Source organism: Saimiri boliviensis, chromosome 9 (assembly GCF_048565385.1).
Source record: "Saimiri boliviensis isolate mSaiBol1 chromosome 9, mSaiBol1.pri, whole genome shotgun sequence".
NCBI classification, from domain to species: domain Eukaryota; kingdom Metazoa; phylum Chordata; class Mammalia; order Primates; family Cebidae; genus Saimiri; species Saimiri boliviensis.
In genome coordinates, this window is record NC_133457.1 from 97,798,004 (window position 1) to 97,823,602 (window position 25,599).

Sequence of the window (25,599 nt, forward strand, 5' to 3'; positions counted from 1 at the left end):
TTGATTTGAAGTTTGGAGCTAGTACAAGTTTGGAATGTTGATTGGTTTTGCTATAAATATTATTGTCTTAAAACCCTAGATAGAAGTTTACTGACTTGGATGAATTGTGTTGTGACCTTAACAAAGTCACTACCCCATCAGTGAAGGGTATTCTGATAGCCTTCACAAGTCAATAACCCAGGAAGTCAAGAGGATGGTCATTGATGTTTGCCTGCTGAGAGTTCAGCAGTTTAACCCAGTTTTAAAGTAAAATCTTGAGTTTACAGCATTTTAAATTAAATTATTTGATATTTAGGACATATAAAGTAACAATTTCAATGTTTTAAACTTAGCTGCCTAGAGCTTTTCTCATTACTCTGAAATATAGGGCCATTTCTGTTGGAAGAAATAAATTTTTTTTTTTCGGCTTTCTTCTTTTCTTTTTTCTTTCTTTATATTCTATTTCTTTTGGAGTTTAAGAAGGTACTAGAGCCAGGCTCTGTGGTATGTGCCTATCATCTGAGGTACTCAGAAGGCTGAGGCAAGAGAATTACTTGAGCCCAGTCATTCAAGACAAGCCTGGGGAACATGGCCAGATCTCATCTCAAAAACAAACAAATGACCGGGCACAGTGGCTCACACCTGTAATCCCAGCCACACCTGAGGTCAGGAGTTGGAGAGTAGCCTGGCCAAAATGGTGAAGCCCTGCCTCTAGGCATGAGCCACTAGTTCAAGACTAGCCTGGCCAAAATGGTGAAACCATGCCTCTAGGTATGAGCCACTAAAAATACAAAAAATTTAGCCAGATGTGGTGGTGCACATCTGTAGTCTCAGCTACTGGGAAGGCTGAGGCAGGAGAATCGCTTGAACCCAGGTTACAGTGAGCTGAGATTGTGCCACTGTACTGTAGCCTGGGCAACAAGCAGGAGACTCCATCTCAAAAACAAACAAAAAAAAGGTACTAGATTTGAAAAGCCTCTGGCAGCCATCGTTTTACCTGACAGTTCCTATGAAGGCAAGCCTCCAGGTAGAGCAATGTGATTATATTTAGAATAGGTTAGGATTTGTAGTATTTGACAAGTTTTTTTCAGAGGTTTGTAATCTGCTCCTCATTTTAAGCAGTGGAGAAATGGAGAAAGGTAGAGAAGTCAGTAAAGGGAGAAAGTTGAGATTTGCAACAGCCTTCTTTGACTCCAAATGAAGTATACTTTGATTTGAAGTTTGGAGCTAGTACAAGTTGGGACTGTTGATCAGTATTGCTATAGATATTATTGTCTTGAGGTGAGCACATATGCTGTTAGCCCTTCTTTTTGGTACTTTATGACTGAGTAGGTTCAAGAATTGGGGTTTTCTTCAGTGGACTTAAGGATTCTTTCATTCTGTTATTGTACATACTGGGAAACATAGTTGAATAGTAAAAGGAGTTTATGGCCTAATGTGAGATTCATTTTCTTTTCATCTCTTTTAATTTTACTGAGTTGTCCTCTATTATTCGTAGGGCTGATGTCACAGTGAAACAGGCAGTAAGTTTTCTTGCTTGTGAATGTGAAGGTTTTCATAAGCAAATTGTACTTCTGTCTCCCTAAGTACAGAAGCATGGCAAATAGCCACATGTGCTTTGTCTGGGCCCTAGGCTCCTCACTTGCCTTTCCCTAATACTGGCTGTTCTTCATGTCTAAAGTAGGGGAAGACAACGGACTTGGTTTGTGATTGACCTAGAAATGTTCATTTCCATCTTTATCTTAGAGAGTGAATTAAAGTGTTTCTCTGCCTTTCCATCCAAGGGAACCATTTCTAACAACAAATCTTTTAAAGTGGGTCTGGAGGAGGGACAGAGAATTGGTGATTTGTCTTGGGAATTTTGTTGTTTTTTGGGAGTCATTTTCAAACACTTCAGTAAAAATGTTTAAGGCTCTTTGACTTTTTTGGTTTGTTTCATTTTAATGCACTACTATATTCTGTTTTCTCACATTTTGTATGCATAAATCAATATCTTTTTTTTTTTTTTGAGACGGAGTTTCGCTCTTGTTGCCCAGGCTGGAGTGCAATGGCGCAATCTCGGCTCACCGCAACCTCCGCCTCCTGGGTTCAGGCAATTCTCCTGCCTCAGCCTCCTGAGTATCTGGGATTACAGGTACGCGCCACCATGCCCAGCTGATTTTTTGTATTTTTAGTAGAGACAGGGTTTCACCATGTTGACCGGGATGGTCTCGATCTCTTGACCTGGTGATCCACCCGCCTCGGCCTCCCAAAGTGCTGGGATTACAGGCTTGAGCCACCGCGCCCGGCCAATATATACTCTTAATTGGATAAGTGAAAATAGTGGGTGAGTTTAAAGACAGATGTTTCATTTTTCTTATTTTGATGATAACTTAAAATTTTAATATGTACTTGACATAAAGTCTAAAATGTCAATTCATATATTCATCTTTTTCTTTAAGTACAGAGGTCTTAGAATACTTCAAATTCAGCTACTTCCTTTTTCAATATCTTACTACTGTTGAAGATTTTGTTTCCATTTTATGTGTTCCACTCCCAGCCAAAATAATAATTACGATTATTTTTAAAGCTGATATTAATTTAGGTTTACCAATATATTTCTCTGATCACATTGAATATTTATCACAATTTTTCCTTCTAGGTTAATTTTCCTTTCTACCAAATATATCTGTTAATAATTCTTGAAGAATCTGTAAGTTGTACATTTTTTGTTGATCTGAAGATATCTTTATTTCACCTTTACTTGAATGATAGTCAAATGAGGTTAGAGTATAAAGGTTGACAGTTATTTTCCAGCAGCACTTGGGAGTGGTGATTTCTTTTCTTTGGTGTTTTTTTTTTTTTTTTTTTTTTTTTTTGTCGTTTGTTTGTTTTTGCAAGCCTGCAATGAACATCATATTCTTTTCTTTGTTTTTGAGTTGGAGTCTCACTCTGTGGCCCAGGCTGGAGTGCAGTGGCATAATCTCTGCTCACTGCAAACTGCGCCTCCCAGGTTCAAGCGATTCTTCCACTTCAGCCTCTAGAGTAGCTGGGACTACAGGCACCAACCACCACACCTGGCTAATTTTTGCATTGTTAGTAGAGACGGGGTTTTGCCGTGTTGGCCAGGGTGGTCTCAACTCCTGACCTCGGGTGATTTGCCCACCTCAGCCTCCCAAAGTGCTGGGATTATAGATGTGAGCCACCATGCCTGGCCAGGAGTGGTGATTTCTGTTGTTTTGGAGATTTGAAGTTATTTTTTGTTCCTTTTTCAGTTATTTTCCTGTGGACTCATACAGTGTGTAGCCTTTTGTGTCTGGCTCCTTTCACTTAGCATAACACGTTTGAGATTCATCCATGTTGTTGTGTTGATCAATAGTTTGTTCCTTCTTATGACTGAGTAGTATTCCCTCGTCCTAGGAAGCTCTTAGCTAAATTTTAACCCCTCAGTTAAAATTGTATGAGAGGCCGGGCGCAGTGGCTCATGCCTGTAATCCCCACACTTTGGGATGCCAAGGTGAGTGGATCCCTTGAGCGCAGGTTTTGGAGACCAGCCTGGATAACATGGCGAAACCCTGTCTCTACAAAAAATGTAAAAATTAGCTCGGCATGGTGGCATGCACCTGTGCTCCCAGGTACTTGGGAGGCTGAGGTAGAAGGATCACTTGAGCCTGGGAGGTCAGGGATACAGTGAGCTGTGATCACACCACTGCACTCTAAACTGGGCAACAGAGTGAGACCCTGTCTCAAAAACAAAAGCAACAACCAAAGCTTGTATGAGGGGCTGGGCATGGTGGCTCACGGTGGCTCATGTCTGTAATTCCAGCACTTTGGGAGGCTGAGACGGATGGATCACTTGAGACCAGGAGCTCAAGATGAGCCTGGCCAACATGGCGAAAGTTGTCTCTACTAAAAATATAAAAATTAGCGGGGCATGGTGGTGCACATCCATAATCCCAGCTACTCGGATGCTAAGACAAAAGAATTTGCCTGAACCCAAGAGGCAGAGGATGCAGTGAGCCAAGATTGTGCCACTGTACTCCAGCCTAGGTTACAGAGTGAGAACCTGTATTTAAAAAAAAAGTTTATATGAGGAAACATCTCATAAATTTTAGAATAATATCTATAAATTAGATGCTGATAGGGTATTAATGTTAATTATTTTGATAATTGTACTATGCCTATATAAGTAAATATTCTAACTCTTAGCAATTACACACTGAAATATTTAAGCATAAGGGAGTGTAATGTTTTCAGCTTACTCTCAAGTGGTTTAGATAAAAATACAGGTAGTTGGAGAAAAAGAGAGTGATTTTTATAAATGGATGAATTGGTGAATTTAGCCAAATGATATTAAGGGAATTATTTGAATTATTCTTGCAAGATTGAGATTATTTCAAAGTAAAAATTTTCTAAATTCAAATAAAAGAAAGTACTAGCCATAGAAGCCCATTAAAAAAAAAAAATGGGTATGAAGTTAAGTGATTAATTTAGTCCATTCTGAAGAAGTAAATTGAGCTGTGTGCTAAAAAACAATAATGAAGTAGCTTGGTAGATATGAGAGATAAGAATATTCCAGTGCAAAGGCTCAATGATGGGAATGAACTCAATATGTTCAAAGAATAGAAAAATGGCTAATGTAGGTATAATGTAGTTAATGAAGAGAAGAGGGTAGAGAGACAGGAGACAGAAGCTCATGTAGAGCTTTGTAAGCCAGTTCAAAGCTTTGTAATCCAATGAATTTAGATTGCATTCTGAGTGGTGGGTAACAATTGAATAGTTGGGGTAGTAATGTGATCTGATTTACATTTTATAAAGATCATTATTCCTTTGTGATACAGAGAAAGAATTTTATAGGGCATGGTTGGAAACAGCAAGACCAGAAGTGAAAAATGGCAAGTTTGGACCAGCTTTATGGCAGGGAAGATAGTAGAGGACTGATGATTTGGTATATTTTAGAGGAAGTTGAGTTTTCTGAACTTGTTGATGGATTGACTGTTGAGAAGGGGAGGAGTGTTTTCAAATAATTGGCAAATCTGTCCTCCTTGTTATTCTTACATTCATTTAAATATTTAGATGCCTACAGTGGGCCACGCATTATTCTAGGTACCGGAGTTACATCAGGAGTAAAGCAAGGCCCCTCCCCCTGTGGAGATTAAATTCTAGTAGAAGAGACAGGCAGTAAAGATGATTAATAAGTAATATGTGTGTAGCCTAAAATGTATGTTTATGTATATTTAAGATGTTTTATAATATAGTTACAACAAAATGAAAGTGCTAAAGAGAAAGAGAAAGGGTCTAAGGAGATCCAGGTTAGTCTGAAGAGGGTAAGGAGGGTCCTCAGTGAAAGGTGATTATTTTAAGAATGCAAAGAGATGATGGATATAAGCATTCAGCACTGTATGTGACACATTGTTTCTCACTTTTTGAGTACTTGTTGTTATTATTTTGAGACAGGGTCTTACTCTGTCACCCAGGCTGGAGTGCAGTGGCGCCATCATGACTTACTGCAGCCTCGATTTCATGGGCTTAGGTGATTATCCCATCTCAGCCTCCCAAATAGCTGGGACTAGAGGCGTTTGCCACCCTACCTGGCTACTTTTTCTCATTTTTTTGTAGAGGTGGGGTTTTGCCATGTTGCCCAGGCTGGCCTCAAACTCCTGCATTGGCCGCCCAAAGTGCTGGGATTCCAGGCCAGAGCCACCATACTGGGCCCTGTCTAGATATTATGATGAAGATTGAGGATGATAGTTTTTGTGGAGCACAATCCTGACTGCCTGTGATGTTGCATTCATCTTTTGGGGCATAAGCAGATCACTAGGTGAATGAATGTCTAAAGAATATGGAGCCAGGCACGGTGGCTAAAGCCTGTAATCCCAGCACTTTGGGAGGCCGAGGTGGGTGGATCACGAGGTCGAGAGATCGAGACCATCCTGGTCAACGTGGTGAAACCCCATCTCTACTAAAAATACAAAAAATTAGCTGGGCATGGTGGCGCGTGCCTGTAATCCCAGCTACTCAGGAGGCTGAGGCAGGAGAATTGCTTGAACCCAGGAGGCGGAGGTTGCGGTGAGCCGAGGTCGTGCCATTGCACTCCAGCCTGGGTAACAAGAGCGACACTCCGTCTCAAAAAAAAAAAGAATATGGAATAAGGTTGAAAGAAATACAGGTCCTGGCAAGGCAATGGAAAGATGCATGTGAAACATTCATTTCTAATAGAGGACTAATTTAATAACAGAGAAATATACTCTTCCCTAGAAACAGTTTGCTTTCACATTCATCTGTATCCAGAGGTTTTGAGGTATATACAATAAAAGACATTAAAAACAGTCCTTCAACCCAGTGGAGGATCAAGAGGTAACGAATTTGAGAAGTAGAATGAAGCTGTTGCTGTTCAAGCTTGCACTAACCTACTTTCTTTTCAACTGAAACCAGCCTGTTACCCTTGTTCCTGTTATCTGGTTAGAAAACACCTATCTAGGAGAGGCTTTCATCTGGCATCGTGAATCAGGAAAGGTGTCCCCTAGAGAGATGATACCCGGGTCAGTTCGTGTATGAATGAAAGTTAGCCTGGAAAGAGAAGAGTCTAAGTGAAGTATGAGGTCAAAAGCGGAGGAAAGTAAGACTGGAAAGGTAACTGATGTCTAGGTTATAGATGCCTTCCCCACTGTGTGCAGAAGCATAGACTTTATCCTGTAGGTTAAAACTCTTAATATAGAGTTGTTTTCTTTTTAAGCAGGGAAGTGTGACTTCATTGGTACTTTGAAATGGAGGCTTCTGGGCAAAAGAATTTAATGGGGGTAATCTTAGAGTCAGGGAGACTGTTTTGAGATGATTATGATCAGTCTAGTCAAGAGATGGAGAAGGTCTAAGCTTTGTCTCTTGTAGGTGAAGTGGAAAGGGACAAAGGGTTTGAATTTGGGTCGTGTGATGTGAAGAATGACTGATCTTAAAATACAGATTTAAAATGAAAAGATTAAACTGATCAATGTTTTTTTATTTTATTTTTTTTATTTTTTATTTTTGAGCTGGAGTTTCGCTCTTGTTACCCAGGCTGGAGTGCAATGGCACGATCTCGGCTCACCGCAACCTCTGCCTCCTGGGTTCAGGCAATTCTCCTGCGTCAGCCTCCTGAGTAGCTGGGATTACAGGCATGTGCCACCATGCCCAGCTAATTTTTAGTATTTTTAGTAGAGACGGGGTTTCACCATGTTGACCGGGATGGTCTCGATCTCTTGACCTCGTGATCCACCCGCCTCGGCCTCCCAAAGTGCTGGGATTACAGGCTTGAGCCACCACGCCCAGCCAACTGATCAATGTTTTTTGGGCTTTTAACAAGTGTGGCTGATAGAGTGTTTTTGTGCTTTCAAAGGGAGCCGGGATGAATAAGCTTGGGTACTGTATGTATTTTATTAGACATTTGAAGTGACAAAGTAATTTCTAAACTATTTCTAGCAACTTTGTTTCATTTTATCTGCAGGATGAAAAAGTAAATTTTGGGATTGTTGATTAAATTAGCAGACCATATGGTGTTTGCACAGACTCATTGCTATTTTTCTCTTTCTGGATATACTGTTTTACCTGATGCCAATGTTGTAAAACACTTATTTTCTAGTCAGCAGTAGGTGAAGCAATTATTTCTAGTCTTTATGTTTTTTTCTTGATGCCTTAATTAATGTCACAATTTGTGAAGTGCTTTACCCTCTTTTTTAAAATAGTTTAATATATTAAAAGATTAAATCTTCACATTTATTTAATGCTTCCCAACCTCTTTTCACATCACAGCATACATAGAAAGTGGTAAGTTCTAATTGGCTGTCCCAGTCTGAGGAAATCAGTATCTGAGTAAACTCATAATCATTCTTCACAACTCTCTGATGTTGGTCCCTGGCACAAAGTTTGGGAAGTTCTGTACCGTATTGTAGTTAGTTAAGCGGAATTAGGAAAGAGTTACAGAGTCTTTCTTTCCAGGGTTGTTTTTTTCTTTCTTTCTTTCTTTTCTTTTTCGCTAAAAGCCTAAATCTCACTTAAAAAAAAAAAAAGTTTTTTTTTTTTCTTTTGATATGGAGTTTGACTCTTGTTCCTCAGGCTGGATTGTAATGGTGTGATCTCGGCTCACCACAACCTCTGCCTCCCAGGTTCAAGCGATCCTCCTACCTCAGCCTCTCAAGTAGCTGGGATGACAGACAGACATGCACCACCACACTTGTCTAATTTTTTGTATTTTTAGTAGAGACGGGGGTTTCTCCATGTTGGTCAGGCTGGTCTCAAACTCCCGACCTCAGGTGATCCACCTGCCTCGGCCTCCCAAAGTGCTGAGATTACAGGCATGAGCCACCGTGCCTGGCCCTAAATCTCACTAAATTACCAGGTGTTATACAAGGAGCTATGGTTATGAGTTAAGAGCTCAAGGAACTCATACAGAGATAGGCGCAGAAACAAATCACCTGTGGCACAATATGACAAATGACATCACAGAGGTGTAGGAGCCTGAAGAGTCCAAATGTGGGAGGATTTAATTCTGTCAAGGTGTACTTGAGGAGTGTCAAGGAGGAGTTGGAGTTAGACCTTAAACTAGGAGTTTCTAAATGCCAGAGACAGGGAAAGCAGGGCATTGCAAGTGGAGAGCACAGCCTGTTTTATAGGCTTTCTGCCTGCTTAATGTCTAGCAGAGGTCTCTTCTTAATATAAAAGTAGATACTGGAACTTAGGAGTTTGCTCTGATGGCAGACGTGGTTACTTGCTCTGCCAAAGTGCCTATCTACCTTCCATTTATGTTGTTTGGATTCAGTCTCCACTATACTATAACCCGATATTTGCATGGTGCTTTTAATTTTCAAAGCTTTTTATCTAAATAACAGCCCCTCAGGGATAGGAAATAGAAGCCAGCTGGTAGTATTTTTATTTTTATAGAGGAGAAAACTGAGACATCACCATCATATCAGCATTTCAGTTCCCAGATAAGAAGGTTTTTTTTTCATCTCCTGATTGCAAAGGGTGCTGTCCAACAGGAAGAACCTCCCCCAATATTCTGGTCACAGCCCAGAGTGCTGACTGAGGCAGCCACCAGGAGGGCGCCGGCAAGGCAGACATCATGGCTGCTGATCACAGAGCTAACAGCTTGACATCTGCAGGCTGCAGCTGTAGATTTTTGCTACAGCACATCCTTATTTCTGCTCACACTTGTGAAGAATCATGGAGTTTGGAAGAATATGAGTTAAACCATTCCAAGTGTATAAAGTGTGCTCCATCTCTGGGAGTTTTATTCTGTACTGGGTGGAGTGGTCTGTGAGATCTTATAGCTTCTGCTTTTCTCTGTTCACTTTGCCATGTTTAGTCCATCTTCCCTATCCCAATTTTAATCTAATGCCAAAAAAAGGTGGAGTACTCCATAATAGATGACTTGAGTGGGTGCTAATTGTGTCACTGAAATGTTTGCCAAAGAAATTGTTTTTCTAGCTGATTTTGTTCTGCCTCTATCTTTCAGTCTATTTGGAAAATACAGAGTACCTGGTTTTGTTTTAGAGTGTCATAATCATTTCAGTAAGCAGTGAACAGCTGTTGACCATTTTATACTTGTGCCTATACTAAGTATTTATCCGATTTTCTAATATACCTGGATTTTTAAAAATAGCAATGGAATAAACTTTCTGAATTGGTAATTGTGAGAAGGTATACCAAGAAGAGAACGGTGATCTTGGTGTGGAGCTAACATTTCTGAAATCGTGGCTTGTTTGTTCTTACTCCTTAAGGTACCCAATTGCCATTCATTTGACAGTGGGGCTTTTTGTCAGAAGCCTCTGTGATTGTCGGTTGGGGACATAAATGGGCTCCTACATAACAGCTTCTATGTTTCAGTTTTCTAACTTCTCCATGGTGTGCTTAGGCTACAGACTTTGTATTTATGTTTATATGTTTGTGAAGAAAGACAGGAACCATATAGTAGAATGTGAAGTCTCTTTGAACTGTAATCAGTGTGTCTTATTAAATTCTTGGTCACAATATGCAAACTTCATTGAGTCCTACAATAATTTATTCTTTTGGCATTATTTATTTTGCTATATATAGTATGGTCTCTGGAACTCAGCAGAGCTGCCATTTCTTAGCCACATATAACTTGGGACATAATTTTTGACTTCACTGACCCTTAGCTTCTGGTTGAGTAAAGTGGTAGTGGGGAAGGTACCTTCCATTGTCTTAGTGTCATTTAAATAAGAAAATATTTTAGCACCATTCTTTGCATGTAATAAATACTTTGTTATTTCTAAATAAATACATGAAGATGGAGAATAATGATAGCTATTACTGTTAAAACTCTTTCCTGACTTCCGTTATCCTTCCCAGCAAGAAAGTCTTGTCCTATTCAAATCTTGGGTAAATACGAAACTTGCTTCATTATCAATGTAGATTGAGAATGTATATATTGGGTTCATCGGCATCTGAAGAAAGGCTTTTAAATCAGTTTTCCTTTATGGTCAATTGGTCACAAATAACATAAAAATATCAATACTATTTCTTTTTTTTCCTTTACAGCTGGCTACTTTACTATTTGTATACCTAATTAAAATTTTTCCGCTTCTAAAATTTTTTGGGGGCAATTTATATATGATTAGATTAATTTACATTGAGTAGTAGTTTCCTTGGAAAACTAATAAGTTTTTAAAAATAGATCCCCCCAAAATGGTAAGGAGTTGAGCAATCAAAGCTGTGAGCAAATAGAGAATTTGGGCCTCAAGTTTAATACGGAAATGAGAAAATGATTTCGATTTATTTGTAGAAAGAACCATAATCAAGGAAATTTTCTTAAGTAAACTTCTGCTTGTATGCATTCGCTACTATTTTTCTCTTAGGGCTTTTAGTGCTTGCTCCCTGTCGCAAGGTTGTGGAGTTGCGATACTCTGCGATGTCCCACAAAACTAGCACAATAGCCCTCTGCTTGTGGTGCCTACAGCTATCATCCAAAGGGGACACATGACATTGCAGTGTATTTCCAGATGTCCTTCTCTCTGTTTGGATGACTCGGGAGCTTAAGAAGGGTATTTTCTCTTGAATAGGAGAAAAATTGTTACTTTGGCATAAGGCCCACTCTGGCACTATTCCTACATCTGTTATTGATTAGAAGTGAGGCCAGGTGCGGTGGCCGAGGCAGGTGGATCATGAGGTCAAGAGATCGAGACCATCCTGGTCAACATGGTGAAACCCTGTCTCTACTAAAAATACAAAAATTAGCTGGGCATGGTGGCGCATGCCTGTAGTCCCAGCTACTCGGGAGGCTGAGGCAGGAGAATTAATTTAACCCAGGAGGCGGAGGTTGCGGTGAGCTGAGATCGCGCCATTGCACTCCAGCCTGGGTAACAAGAGCGAAATTCCGTCTCCAAAAAAAAAGAAAGTGAATGCTGGTCAGTCAGGATGCAAGAGTGCTGGTCCACTTATCAAGCTAAGCCTTCAGGGTGAAATACTGTAGGAAATCTGAAGGATGGCATAAACTGGCTCTACACAAAGTATTTAAAAAGACTCTTTCATAAGCTATTGTACGAAGACCTGGTGTGTAGAAATAGCCTGAGTGATGTCTGCATGTCTGCATGTTAAGATACTATAACATCTACATGTAGGACCTATTCTTTTTTTTTTTTTTTTTTTTTTTGAGACGGAGTTTCGCTCTTGTTACCCAGGCTGGAGTGTAATGGCACGATCTCGGCTCACCGCAACCTCCGCCTCCTGGGTTCAGGCAATTCTCCTGCCTCAGCCTCCTGAGTAGCTGAGACTACAGGCACGTGCCACCATGCCCAGCTAATTTTTTGTATTTTGAGTAGAGACGGGGTTTCACCATGTTGACCAGGATGGTCTCGATCTCTCGACCTCGTGATCCACCCGCCTCGGCCTCCCAAAGTGCTGGGATTACAGGCTTGAGCCACCGCGCCCGGCTTAGAGAAGGAGATTTTCTTTTCTTTTTTTTTTTTTTTTTTGAGACGGAGTTTCACTCTTGTTACCCAGGCTGGAGTGCAATGGCGCGATCTCGGCTCACCGCAACCTCCGCCTCCTGGGTTCAGGCAATTCTCCTGCCTCAGCCTCCTGAGTAGCTGGGATTACAGACACACGCCACCATGCCCAGCTAATTTTTTTTGTATTTTTAGTAGAGACGGGGTTTCACCATGTTGACCAGGATGGTCTCGATCTCTTGACCTTGTGATCCACCCACCTCGGCCTCCCAAAGTGCTGGGATTACAGGCTTGAGCCACCGCGCCCGGCTGTAGGACCTATTCTTAAAGGGAAGTAGTGGAATGGGAGTGGTGGAATCCTTTTGCAGTGATTTTTAAAATATATAATAAACATGCACAGATACTGTTAACCCAATGAGTATTGTTTTGTTTAGTTTCTGAGACAGAGTCTCCCTCTGTCGCCCGGGCTGAGTGCTATGATTACAGACATAAACCACCATGCCAGGTCTGTTAATTTTTTTTTTTTTAATTAATTTTTTTTTGTTAAGAGACAGGGTGTCATTGTATTGCTCAGGCTGATCTCAAACTCCTGTCCTCAAGCAGTCCTCCCATGTCAGCCTCCTAAAGCATTGGGAATAAGCCACTGCACCCAGCATGTTTATTTCCTTAATGGTGTCTTTTGATGAGCAAAAACTTTTTCACAAAGCTCTAACTTAGCAGTCTTAAAAATGTTATGGTTTGTGCTTTTTTGCTTACCATCAGGTCATAGGGATACTCTTCTATTCTGTGTTTTTTTTTTTTTTCTTTAGATGGAGTCTTGTTCTGTTGCCGAGGCTGGAATACAGTGGCACAATCTTACTGCAACCTCCGCCTCCTGAGTTCAAGTGATTCTCCTGCCTTAGCCTCCCCAGTAGCTGGAATTACAGACGTGCGCCACTGCAACCAACTAATTTTTGTATTTTTAGTAGTGATGGGGTTTCACCATGTTGATGAGGCTGGTCTCGAACTCCTTACCTTACACATTTTAGGCATATAAATTTTTAAATTTTAAGTCCTAATTGTATTGTAACTTTGGCAGCCTATTATTATGAAAACGTGGGCATTCTATGTAACTCAGTAAGAAATATCTAATGGTTGGTTCTACTTAATAAACAAGCCAGTATGTACTATGTTCTGGCCACTGGACTTGGCACTTGGAATATGGCAGTGATCAAGATGAACATGGTCCCAACTCTCAAAAGGGTTACAACTAAAGAGGCCGAGGTTGGCCTGTTTTGAAACAAAAATGGACAAATGATGCATTTCAGGCCTTGTGATGTAAACAGAAATTTTATAATGTTCTTCATTATGCAGCAGCTGATAGCAGCATCAAAATTTGATAGGGGTTAGGCACGGTGGTTCACGCCTGTAATCCCAGCACTTTGGGAGGCCAAGGTGGGCACATCACTTGGACCCAGCAGTTCAAGACCAGCCTGGGCAGTGTGACACAACCCTATCTCTACAAAATACACAAAACATTAGCCAGGCATGGTGGTATGCGCCTGTAGTCCCAAGCTACGCAGGAAACCAAAGTGGGAGAATCACCGTGAGCCCAAGAGATTGAGGCTGCAGTGAGCCAAGATCACACCACTGAATTCCAGCCTGGGTAATGGAACCAGCCCCTGTCTTAAAAAAAAAAAAATGATAGATTCCATTTGGGTAGGATGTATGTGCAGTATAAAGATAACATTGCTGTTTTGTTGTTTTTTTTTGTTTTGTTTTGTTTTTTTGTTTTTTAATGGAAATGTTTCCTGAAGCCATAACAAACAGCATGAATATTGGAATGAGTATCTAAGTCTATCATTTTCTTTTTTTTTCCGGAGCAGAGGGGAGATTAGAATCTTGCTCTGTTGCCCAGGCTGGAGTACAGTGGCACGATCTCAGTTCATTGCGATCTCAGTTCACTGCAGACTCTGCCTCTAGAGTTCAAGCGATTCTCCTGCCTCAGCCTCCTGAGTAGCTGGGTTTACAGGTGTGCGCCACCATGCCTGGCTAATTTTTGTATTTTTAGTAGAGACGGGGTTTCACCATGTTGCTCAGGTTGGTCTCAAACTCCTAACTTTATGATTCGCCCACCTCGGCCTCCCAAAGTGCTAGGATTACAGGCGTGAGCCATCATGAATGTCTATCATTTTCTTTGTTACCTAATTTCTTTTTTTTTTTTTTGAGACGGAGTTTCGCTCTTGTTACCCAGGCTGGAGTGCAATGGCGCGATCTCGGCTCACCGCAACCTCCGCCTCCTGGGTTCAGACAATTCTCCTGCCTCAGCCTCCTGAGTAGCTGGGATTACAGGCACACACCACCATGCCCAGCTAATTTTTTGTATTTTTAGTAGAGACGGGGTTTCACCTTGTTGACCAGGATGGTCTCGATCTCTCGACCTCGTGATCCACCCGCCTCGGCCTCCCAAAGTGCTGGGATTACAGGCTTGAGCCACCGCGCCCGGCCTTATGTTACCTAATTTCTAACGGTTACTCACCTTTTAAAATATTGTTTGCAACCACTTGTTTGATACCTGTGATTTATACTGTAACTCAAGGGTTCCCCCCGCCGCCGCCTTTTTTTTTTTGGTCGTCTTGGTTGTTTTATTTTGTTTGAATCCTGGGAAACCAGAGGTGTTAGCCTGTGTTTTAAAACTCACATTTGGTATTGGTATCAACAGCTGTCACACTGAATAATTGTCATGTCATTATAAGGGTTTCTGTTGCTCACTAATCTGTAGGTATAAATCGGGATTTTAACCACATTTGATTGGTAAAAATTAGTTCTTGTGAGATTCTATGCTGTGTAGGCCATCTGTTCCCTATTCTCAAACCCAGAATGAAAAGTTAGCCTTAGAATTTGCAAGTCAGTGAACTAACGGGTGTATTATAATAGGAAGATGGGTTGACTGAAGTCTGTGGAGGTAAGTTGGGACATGTATATGGGCACTGGTGGCAGAAACATAAGTTTATGTGGATATACTCTTCATTAGTGGAAAGAAATCTTAGTTTTCAGCTGATTTTCTGTGGTGGACATGACCCCAGACAGAATCTGAGATGATTCAGCTAAATCTTCCATTTTTTTCCAAGTCTGCTTGAGGTGTACCCTCCTTGAACTCTTGTCAACCAGCATGAAATCCTTGTGGGTTAGCATATCAGCTTCATGTTTGTATCCCAAACACTTAGTACAGTGCTTGGGTCATGTTAACCTTTCAATGATGGTGAGAAAATGAATCAGCATGGTAACTTCTTGCATTAGGAATGATAGCACAGGCTGGGCAGGGTGGCTAACGCCTGTATTGCCAGCACTGTGGAAGGCCAAGGCAGGCAGATCACTTGAGGTCAGGAGTTTGAGACTAGCCTAGCCAACATTGCAAAACCCTGTCTCTACTAAAAATACAAACATTAGCCAGGCATGATAATTGCACGCCTGTAATACCAGTTACTTGGGAGGCTAAGACAGGAGAATTGCTTGAATCCAGGAGGCAGATATTGCAGTGAACCAAGATTGCACCACTGCACTCCAGTGTAGATGACAGAGCAAGACTGTCTTTAAAAAAAAAAGTAGGAAAGACAGCATTACTTTTTATTAAGGCCAATGTCTTACTTTCCCCATACTACCTTCTAGTTTTTGCTTATATATGTGCATACTCTTTTCATTTTATTTTCGTGAATATCCATTTTATCTGGCTCTTTTGCATCATATCAAGGCCTCTTCTATGTTGCTATTCTGTGTTTTCTGTGTATTTATCTGTCATTATTTCAGTGAAGTAGACCCAGAATGTGCATTATTTTCATTAATATTACATACCATTGTTTTCCTTAGATTTTGTTACCATCTAACTATCCTTTATACAATAACATTATTGTATTCATTTGAAAAATTAGTTGTTTTAGTTTAGTCATTACTAGAAAGTTGTAGGTACGTGATAATTGACCTTTCCCCTAGGGTCAGAGGCCAAGTCCCAAGCCATAACCTTGTCTGGGTTTTATTTCCTTTATCTGGGTAGACTGAATATATGGCTTTCTAGTTTAAAGTTCTTCAACTTGTTAACCTTACTTGGGGAAATGAAATGTTTTTTATGAACCAGTAATTTTAATATAATATATGATGTTTAGGGGCTTTTTTCCTTTAAAGTAAATAATTTAGTAAATATATTTTAGTATCTTGTTTTTATAAAAGGATAATTACATATAATTGAAAATGAATTATTTGTTGAGTTGAATGTGTTTAAGTTCTTTTTTTTTTTTTTGAGACAGTCTTGCTCTGCCACCCAGCCTGGAGTACAGTGGCGTGGTCTTGGCTCACTGCAAAACCTCTGTCTCCTGGGTTCAAGCAATTCTCCTGCCTCAGCTTCCCAAGTAGCTGGGATTACAGGCACCCACCACCATGCCCAGCTGATTTTTTGTATTTTTAGTAGAGACAGGGTTTCGCTATGTTGAGCAGGCTGGTCTCAAAAAAGTGCTGGGATTATAGACGTGAGCCACTGTAAATTCTAATCAGCTTCTTTAGCTCGCTTCTTAGTAGAAGTAATAAAAACAATAATATAGATGATGATGGTGATGATGATTATAATAATATATTTTGTAAAATGGTGTGCAGTTTAGAACAGGATTACTAGCATCATTTCCTGATGATAGAACAAGTTGGAGAGAGAGGCAGATTTAATTGCTTATTTTATAGAGATTGAGCCACTGTTTTGGTATGTTTGTTTAAGTGTTTACTCTATACCAAAACATGACATCCTTTAAACTTCCAGTGGGATTTTGACAGGGTAACTGAGATGCCTTTTATGATACTACCAATTTGCTGGGATTGTAGCCCAGGGCATTTGGTCTAATTTGAGAGCATGTTTCCGTTTGTGCTGCTCAGATGGAGGACTGGGGTCTAGGGCTTCTGACCTCAAACCTTGTTTTTTTTCTGTCAACACTTGCAGGGTATTTTAAATACCTGGTCCCATTGTTCTCTCAACCCAAACTACCTGTCAAAATTTTGGTTTTGAAAATGAGGTCACTATAGCTAGATCATATTGCCTACGTATGAAGAAAGACCAACATGTTAGGAATGCTTGGCAGTCCAGTAGGTGTCTATAATAATTCTGGAGAAAAGCAAATTTATTCAAAAAGCAAATGAAAATATTTTATAAGCAGTGTTTCAAAATGATTCAAGGAAATTGGTATTTACCTGTTATTCCCTACCATGTCATCAATTCCATTTTCATGTTCTTTGAATACTGTGAGCATGTGTGTCTATTTTTTATAAATAATTGTAATCATACTGCATATATATAGGAAGTTCCCCCATATAGCATTGTATTATATGCATTTCTCCAAGTGTTGACTGATCCTTCATAATTATACTTTTTAGTGCCTTCACAGTTCACATTGACATGCTGTTCCACCATTTAATTAACCGTTCCCCTGTGGTATAAATTGTTTTCCCCTTGAGTTATTTTCTAAAGAACAAATTTCTTGGAGTGAGGTCACACAGTCAAACATTATGAACATTTTTCTAGCAGAGAAATGATTTTTTAACCTCACTAATTGAATGTTGGTACTTTGAAATACATTTATATCTGTGCTTTTTTGTCCTAGTACATTAGTAATTGGATACTGGAACTAATGGAAGTGAACAAGCATATAGATAATCTAGAAAGCCTTATGGTCTTAACTCGAAATTATTCTCGATATTATTCTGCCAAAACAGTGGAACCTGCTCTTGATCTCATTCTATCTTTCTCTGAGGTTTTAAGCAGAACCTGGATATATGTGAACCATTTATATTCTATGGCAGATTTTTGCATTGGCCATGAATTCAAAATAAATAAAAATTTTAAGATCTCTTCAAAGTCAAGAGATTCTAAATAATCAAAAATGCTTTTTGATTAAACCATAAAGGGCCAAGGTAATGTGTTTGGAAAGTATAGATAGAAGGCTCTGAATTAGGAAAAAGTCCTGTAATTCCACAGAGGTATGTATTTTGACCCTTAATTTCTCTTTTCCTTGAAGGTTCATGATTAGGCCACAGAAATTCAGAATTATCAGTTTGGAAGCTATGAACTTGAATGATAGCTTTCTCAAAGCATGTTGGAGAGTTTTATAGAATTGTCTCTACCTAACTCTGAAGCTCACTATTTTATTTTATTTTATTTTATTTTATTTTATTTTATTTTATTTTATTTTATTTTATTTTTGAGACAGGATCTTACTCTGTCTCCCAGGCTGGAGTGCATTAATGCAGTCACGGCTCACTGCAACCTCAACCACCCAGGCTCCTGTGATTCTACCACCTCAGCCTCCTGAGTAGCTGGGACTACAGTCATGCACCACCAGGCCTGGCTTATTTGTTGGTATCTTTTATAGAGATGGGGTCTCCCTGTGTTGTGCAGGCTGGTCTCAAACTTCTGAGCTCAAGCGATCCTCCTGCCTTGGCCTCTGAGAGTTCTGGGATTACAGGCATGAGCCACTGCAACCAAGTTTTTTTTTTTTTTTTTTTTAAGATGGAGCCTTGCTCTGTTGCCAGGCTTGAGTGCGGTGGAGCAACCTCGGCTTACCACAACCTGTGCCTCTCTGGTTCAAGCGATTCTCCTGCCTCAGCCTCCCAAGTAGCTGGGACTGCAGGCACGCATCACCACACCCTGCTAATTTTTGTACTTTTAGTAGGCGTGGGGTTGCACCATGTTGGCCAGGATGGTCTTAGCCTCCTGACGTCGTGATCCACTTGCTATGGCCTCCCAAAGTGCTGGGATTATAGGCATGAGCCACCACACATGGCCCCACACCCAGCTTTAATTACATTTTCTTAACTGGACCTGGGTGGAAAATAGGTTGTATGTGTCCAAGACAAAAATTGAATTATTTTACATGCATTTCATTTTAACATTATGTCTGGGCTGTTTTATCATTTAAAGCCATTAATCTCAACTCATGATTTCTGACCCAAGGAAAATAAGAGTCAGATGTTCACATCTGGACCATTTGTTCCAAACATTGTTTCATTCAACATAGTTGAAATTGCATTAGAAAATTTTGATATCGATGAAGTCAAGAATTTAGAGTGAATCATTGAATCCTCTCATTGAAAGGGAAGATCAAAACCTCCAACTTAATATAGAACTATAGACTGAGAGAACTATTATTTTTTGTTTTAATTTTTTTTAACAACATTACCTAGGTATGATTGACATGTTAAAAAGCTTACATATGTGACATACACAACTCCATGCACTTGGGAATAAGTACACCCCTGTGAAACCATCACACCAAAGTTTCCTCTTGACCCCTTTATTATTATCATTATTTTTTGTGTATATATAATACGTTGCTGTTTTAAAGTATGCATTGTTAGTCTTTGTTTTAACTTTGCTCAAGTGTTCATTAAAGTGATAAACTTGCCGAAGAAAAAGTGAACATTTTAAAGTATTTTTTATAAGTAGAGTAGAAACTTAGGTGCAGATGAACAAATATATATAAATACATAGATAAGCAAATGAATAATGAGCAAATACATATGTTAATGTAACATATATTAATATCATATATATGTCAACCAAAAAAGTAACATGACCATTCAGTTCATAGTATTTCTTTCTTTTACATTCATTTTTGGCTTTTTTGAAAGATGTATGCTACATTAAATTTTTCTTTATTCCTTAAATTACTGTAAAGAACACCACCACTATACTTAGGATTAGTACAGGCTAACCAAGTAAGGTTGATCACACAATGCAAGGATAATTTAACATTAAGAAGCTGAAAAGGGCTGGCGTGGTCTCATGCCTGTAATCCCAGCACTTTGGGAGGCTTAATCATTGATTACAGGCACGTGCCACCATGCCCAGCTAATATTTTTGTATTTTGAGTAGAGACGGGATTTCACCATGTTGACCAGGATGGTCTCGATCTCTTGACCCCATGATCCACCCGCCTTGGCCTCCCAAAGTGCTGGGATTACAGGCTTGAGCCACCGCGCCCGGCTGACAGCTGTAATTTTAAATATTCTTGTAACCTTATTATTTTTTTAAAAAAAAGAAACAGGTGAAACAGGAGGCAGAGGTTGCAGTGAGCCAAGATCACACCATTGCACTCCAGCCTGGGAAACGAGTAAAACTCTCTCTTTAAAAAAAAAAAAAAAAAAGGCCAGGTGAGGTGGCTCAAGCCTGTAATCCCAGCACTTTGGGAGGCCGAGGCAGGTGGATCACGAGGTCAACACATCGAGACCATCCTGGTCAACATGGTGAAACCCCGTCTCTACTAAAAATACAAAAAATTAGCTGGGCATGATGGTGCATGTCTGTAATTCCAGCTACTCAGGAGGCTGAGGCAGGAGAATTGCCTGAACCCAGGAGGCGGAGGTTGCAGTGAGCCGAGATCACACCATTGCACTCCAGCCTGGGTAACAAGAGTGAAACTCCGTCTCAAAAAAAAAAAAAGATTGATGAATAGTTGGGCACAGTGGCTCACACCTATAATTCCAACGCTTTAGGAGGCCTAGACAGGTGGATCACTTGAGGCCAGGAGTTCAAGACCAGCCTGGCCAACATAGTGAAAACCCATTTCTACTAAAAATACAAAAAAGTTAGCTGGGTGTTTTGATGCATGCCTGTAGTCCCAGCTGCTGGGGAGGCTGAATTGCTTGAACTAGGGAGGTGGAGGTTGAAGTGAGCTGAGATTCCACCGCTGCACTCCAGTCTGGATGGCAGATAAGTCTAGCACACACACACAAAAAAAAGATGAATAAATATGTACAGACAGAAAAGAAAAATATTTATCACATCCAAGTTAACTGAGGATGGTAATATGATTAAAAACAATTTTTTGAAGTCACAATTAGCATTGTGGTTACCTTACGGGACTCATCAGGTATACCGTTGCATTGGACAAACTTATTTTTACTTAATAGAATATAATTAAAATGCAAACGTTAACAGCATTTTAAAATGTAATAGTTTTCTTTGAGACAGACACTCTTTGCTCTCTTTTCCTTCTCAAACTGATCTTCATGATCTTCAGGTTGCTACAATCTGATACTCTCCCACATCCATTCTCACAAACATTTCTACATTTCAGTTAGCTGGGAGTCTTCTTGTAAGTCATGTTAATTCTGTGCTCATACTATCTCCATTTCCAAAAACTCTCCAGAATCTCTAGATACATTTAAATCTTCCCCAACACACTTGGTCCAACATGTTGCTTCTGTTTTCATTGTCACCATGCCTAGGGCACAGCAAGTAGTGGATTGATAACAAGTGTTGGTTGATGAACATGAAAAAAAGTGACACAGACCGGACACAGTGGCTAACACCTGCAGCCCCAGCACTTTGACGGCAGGAGTTTGAGACCAGCCTGACCAACATGATGAAACCCCATCTCTATTAAAAATACAAAATTAGCTGGGTGTGTATGCGCATGCCTGTAATCCCAGCTACTCTGGATACTGAGGCAGGAGAATTGCTTGAACCCAGGAGGTTGAGGTTGCTGTGAACCAAGATCACGCCACTACATTCCGAGCCTGGGCGACAAGAGTGAAACTCCATCTCAGGGGGAAAAGAAAAATACATTACATATATATACATGTATGTAGAATTATGCTGTGTAATTCTGTTAATGCACGATGTTATAAAAGCACAGCTGTAAAAAGGTTATATTTACTCTAATTCTAGGCCACAGACTATTCAATTAATTCATGCAACATAGCCAGGCACTGTAATACATGCTTATAGTCCTAGTTACTTGGGAGGCTGAGGGTCACTTGAGCCCAGGAGTTTGTCAGCCTGGATAACAAAGCCAGACCTTGTATCTTTGGTAGGGGGGGAAAATTATGCAACATTACTTGACACTAGGGAGACAAAGTAAGTATGAAGATGGAGTTATATGAATAGGTCACTGCTACTTAAAACCCTCAAAAATACGTGAACTATTAATGCATTGGTATGCATATAAGGAAGACAGAATAATGTCATATACATCTTGACTCCATTAACTGTGCTAACTATAAAGAAGCTGAATACATTTTTAATTGTATAATAATGCAGATATGATATCATTTGTTCATATTAACTCTACATAGGCTTTTCCGTTGTAAAGATGCTATATTTATCCATATCCCCCCCCCACACACACACACACACCTGTTAGTCTTTCAAACTGAAAAATATGGCTGGGCACACTGGCTCATGCCTGTAATCCCAACAGTTTGGGAGGCCAGGCGGGCAGATTAATTGAGGCCAGAAATTTGAGACCAGCCTGGCCAACAAGGTGAAACCCCGTCTCTACTAAAAATACAAAAAGTAGCCAAGCTTGGTGGTACACAGCTGTAGTTCAGCTACTCAGGAGGCTGAGGGAGGAGACTCTCTTGAACCCAGGAGGTGGAGGTTGCAGTGAGCTGAGATAGTGCCACTATTATCCAGCCTGGGTAGCAGAGCAGGAATCTGTCTTTAAAAAAAAACAAAAAAACAAAAAAAAAACCCTATTACATAATAAACTGATAAATATAAATAACACTTTTATGATAAATCTTTTCCACAGCAAACATTTAATAGGAGTGACACTGTTTTTCAGTTTTCTAAATTTCTGACTAGTTTTTTGTGTTTTTTTTGTTTTGTTTTGTTTTTCCCTTGGAGATGGAGTCCCACTGTGTTTTCGAGGCTGGAGTACAGTGGCACAATCTCACCTCACTATAACCTTCGCCTCCCAGATTCAAGTGATTCTCGAGCCTCAGCCTATCAAGTAGCTGGGATTGTAGGCACCCACCACGATGTCCAGCTGATTTTTGTATTTTTAGTAGAGATGGGGTTTCACCGTGTTGACCATACTGATCTCAAACTCCTGACCTCAGGTGATCCACCTGCCCTGGCGTCCCAAAGTACTAGAATTACAGGTGTGAGCCACTGCGCCTGGCCTTCTGACTGGCTTTTAATACAAGATAACTGGATTCTTATATCTGCTTCTCCATTGATCGTGTAATCTCTGTAAAAAGCTACTATTCACTCATGAAAGAGTGAGAGTAAAAAGTATACATGACCTCATGTTACCACAATTATGAAAATTGTTTTGACCTTTCCTCTTCTGCTCCCCACACATAACCCAAAGAGTCTCCAGGACCCCCAGCGATCTCAAGACCATATTTTAAGAACTGCTGAGTAGATCATGGCATTCAAGCCAAGGTAAAGAGTTTCTGTCTTATTGTAAGAGCAATAGGAAGCCATTAGAAGAGTTTAAATAGGTCTGTGACATGATCTGTTTTAGGCTTTTAAATCAGTATTTTGGATAATAAATGAAGAGTGAACTGAAGGAGTTAAAGGCAGAAGCAGAAAGAATAGGAGGCAGATGCAGAAGTCAAGGTGAGAGATGACAGTGGCAAAAGTTTAGCAGTAGAGATGGGAGGCATGAAATATTGTGATATATTTAAGAGCTGGACTGTCAGGATTTACTGCTATATTTATTCTAGAAGGTTCTGTGTTCCAGAGACATTTATCACAAGAGGTATCAAATGTTGGAACCCGAGAGACCTGGCTTTTTGAATCCTAGGAAAGCCATTAACTAGCTGTGTGAGAAATTGGTAGTGTTTTTTCCTTTCTCCAGAAAAACATGTGAGGGTTATATTTGGCCAAGAAGACTAAAGTTAGCTGATTCTTGAGTTCTCTGACTTGGGCTGCTTATGTGTGGCCAGGGCAGTAATGTGACACAGTGTCAAGAGGTTGGGATTCAGTTGATTTCTATTGTGGTAGGGTTAGCTTCCATACAAAGGCAAGATGCTAATCAAATTTAAGTCTTCACTGTTTGTGTGAGAAATAATAAGTTGATGGAGACCTGAAACAGATGGTGTGCAGTTGGAGTAGATATATTATTCTAAGTAAACATTTGCTGGAGCTGGGAAGCAACAATCCATATTTTACTTTTCCCTATTTACAGTATCAGGTCAGCTGTGTTGCTACTGCTTTTAACTTGCATTAAGGTTATCAACAGAGTTTTGATGTTGGCAGGCAATTACAATATATATTTAAATGTTAAAATCATTAGCATTGGAAGAGACCCTCAGCATGTAGTGGTGTAATGATTCTTAACGCATTCCTGGTAGATAGTTGTCTAATAATACCTTATACTTAAAAATATTATACAGAACTTTTTTTTTTTTTTTTTTTTTTTTTTTTTTTGAGAGAGAAGGGGTCTTGCCCTGTTGCCCAGGCTGGAATGCAATGGCACAATCTCAACTCAGTACAGCCTCTGCTTCCCCAGCTCAGGCAATCTTCCCAAGGAGCGGGGACTATAGGCATACACCACCACACCCAGCTAAATCTTTGTATTTTTTTTTTTTTTTTTTGTAGAGACCAGCTTTCACCATGTTGACCAAGCTGATCTCGTACTCCTGAGCTTACTTGATCCACCCGCTTCAGCCTCCCAAAGTACTGGGATTACAGGCGTGAGCAACCGTTCCTGGCCTATAGCACTTTTAAATCTGTTAATTTATTTGCTTTTTAACACCTCCTTTCCTCCATTTTACAGAAGAAACCAAGGCTCTGGCGTGACTTGTCTAGGGTTCCACAGTAGCTGATAAATTGGCAGAAAAATCAGGATTCTCAGTTACAGTTTCATGCCCAGTTTTCTTTCTTCCACAGTAGCCTACCTTTGAGTATTCAAGAATGTAAATCTCTGGCTGGTCTGAAATTTAGCTCTTTTGCCAAACTAACCTTTTCATCTCATCTTTCGCTGTGTACAAGCTTTTATATTTACTGTATATTCTGTTTCAGCTAAGAGATGGTCTTAAATCTAGGGAGTAAGGAAAATTCTATATTAACTCTTTCCTGGCTTAGGGTACTATGCCACTGTATTTGTCCCAATTAAGTTCTGCTGCAAGATCTATGTGCAGTCGCTTAAATGTTAATATATCGTTTGTTACAAATAATATACTTGTTCTTACCTTCTTTGTTCCTGTATTCTTTCTGATAATTCGATAAAAACAAGTTTTCAAATAAGTAGGTTTAAAATGGCATTTTATTAGTTATGAATCTAATCATCATAATAACCTAAACAGTTAGCTCATATTCCTATGTTATTTGTATATTTAGTCTTGAAATTCACAATGCTTTAGCCAGTATGGGCTTAAAAAATAAATTTAAAAAAAAATGAAATTCACAGTTCTTACAGCCCAGCAGGTTATACTCTTTACTTGGCTTCTGATTTTTCCTCTCATTTCCTTGGCTTTTCTTTTTCTGTCTCCTTGTTTAGTGTCTTGTCTTTCATGATTTCTAAGAATTGGAATACCTGGAGAGCTGTACCCACTTCCTCTAAGATACCTGTTCTCAGGCTTCTTGTAGAATCTATATGCCATTATTTGAACACATTTAATCACAAACTCAAGAGTTTCACACCCAGGCCTCAGTACCACACTTTTATATCCAGCTACTTATCCGGCATTTCTATTAGACCATCTACTGAGCATTTCAAAGGTAATTCTGAAATCACGCCCAGCTAATTAAAAAAATTTTGGGGGGGGGCTGGGCGAGGTGGTTCACACCTGTATTGTAGCACTTTGAGAGGCTGAGGCAAGCTGATCACCTGAGGTCAGGGGTTCGAGAGCAGCCTGGCCAACATGATGAAACCCTACTAAGGGTTTCAATAAGGGTCTCTACTAAGAATACACAAATTAGCTAGGCATGGTGGCACATGCCTGTAATCTCAGC

The 25,599-nt window shown here is 39.9% G+C and overlaps 1 protein-coding gene across 3 annotated transcripts in view; it reads left to right on the forward strand.

Moving 5' to 3' along the window:
• The window catches only part of CBFA2T2 (CBFA2/RUNX1 partner transcriptional co-repressor 2), a 152,622-nt gene that overhangs the window by 71,065 nt on the left and 55,958 nt on the right, over nucleotides 1-25,599 (forward strand). The window contains exon 1 of one of the 3 annotated variants that reach the window (XM_074406411.1): nucleotides 1-23,082. This exon is cut by the window's left edge and continues 16,206 nt beyond it. The exons of the other annotated variants lie outside the window; for them this stretch is intronic. The gene's annotated coding sequence lies outside the window, so the exon portion shown is untranslated. The remainder of the gene's footprint in view (nucleotides 23,083-25,599) is intronic. 3 annotated transcript variants of the gene reach the window in all.